The sequence below is a fragment of the Penaeus monodon genome, chromosome 19, assembly GCF_015228065.2.
Source record: "Penaeus monodon isolate SGIC_2016 chromosome 19, NSTDA_Pmon_1, whole genome shotgun sequence".
NCBI classification, from domain to species: Eukaryota; Metazoa; Arthropoda; class Malacostraca; order Decapoda; family Penaeidae; genus Penaeus; species Penaeus monodon.
The window spans coordinates 8,454,664-8,455,044 of record NC_051404.1 but is presented as its reverse complement, the minus strand read 5'-3'; positions in this window follow the sequence as shown (position 1 = coordinate 8,455,044).

The following is a 381-nucleotide window of genomic DNA, read 5'->3' as shown; positions in this document are numbered from 1 at the left end:
CTGTAAATGTAAATCACTCTCGAAATACGTTTGCCTCTGTACAATGTACCCGTGTATTGAATCGAGCCTATGTACATTTGCAATAGTGTCTTTCAGAAGTGTGACTGTCATACATAAGGCCGAGATCGTGCCCACGCAAACTTAAAGGAACGCTTTGACAGAAATGGGATCCTTAGCTTTCTCTGCTGAATATACAGTCTAGAAATCGAACACTGTGCCTCTGAGATCGAGATTGTTGACTGCAGTTCTGTGTCAGCCTTTATTATAGCGATATGCTAATTTGCATGTTATTAATTAAATGCTAATGGTAACTGCATTATGTGTTGAGTCACGTCGGTTGAATATTAAGGCAGAGAAGAAGTCTTTATTATATGTTTGGTC